Below are 1,006 nucleotides of genomic sequence, written 5' to 3'. Positions count from 1 at the left end.
TGGGGACGCATCGACTGGTGCCAGACCGTGATGCCCTTGAAAGACGAGTTTCACCCGTGGATGTGAAGGAAGGGAGGCAATGAAGCAGGCAAGCTTGAAGACGAGCATCTTCGCCACATTCTGATTCTGTCGCCAATTCGTAATCGCTGCCAGCGCGGCCGTAAATAAGCGGGTAAGGTGTATTCATTGTCAAACCTTGTGTAAGGGATGTTGCACTGTCACTGTGTCGTGCCTGAGCATACTTCGTTTTCCTTGTCCATACATGGTGAGCATTGATCCCCGTGATTTGTGATGCTGCCTGCAGGATGGGGCGTCACTACCTGGGCCCAGTGGAATACCTGCAGTACATCAGGGAGAACAAGCAGGTGTGGACCATGGTAGGCTATAGTGGCATACAGGAGTACATGTGATGATGTGTTTACAATTATCCCTTGATACACCCAGGATACTACAGAATGTCAGTGCAGCAGACTCATGGTATGGAAGTCAACATTTTCATTCACGGTATACACGTCAGGAAGCTGGCCCTGTGGGTGGCCATTGCATTGCCAGAGGACCAATACCCCACAAAAGCATGCAAGGACTATGCCAGAGGCAGGGTTGTAAAAAGTACCTGACCATGTATATGATGTAGCACCTCATGTCCCTTAGTAGCAACTTTTGCCTGTGCTCACCATATATGACACTCTTACTGACCAACAGTGTCATGTTTGTGACATGCATTAGCCCATATCAATGACAGCAATGCCATGGACATGATTTTGCCTGCTGATGCGTATGCAGCAGGCTTTGGATGGTGGACCTGCAGCTGAGCTGGGCGCCACGATGGATGGTGGCCTGGTGAGTAGCAGCTGCAGCGGCAGCGGCAACGGCAGCAGCAGCAGCAGCAGCGGAAGCGGAAGCGGCAGTGGCAGCCGCAGCCACAGCCGCAGCCGCAGCCACAGCCGCAGCCACAGCCGCAGCCGCAGCCGCAGCCGCAGCCACCGGCACAGGCACAGGCACAGCC

This window comes from Volvox carteri (assembly GCF_000143455.1).
Source record: "Volvox carteri f. nagariensis unplaced genomic scaffold VOLCAscaffold_20, whole genome shotgun sequence".
In the NCBI taxonomy this organism is placed as follows: domain Eukaryota; kingdom Viridiplantae; phylum Chlorophyta; class Chlorophyceae; order Chlamydomonadales; family Volvocaceae; genus Volvox; species Volvox carteri.
This window is presented reverse-complemented; position numbering follows the sequence as displayed.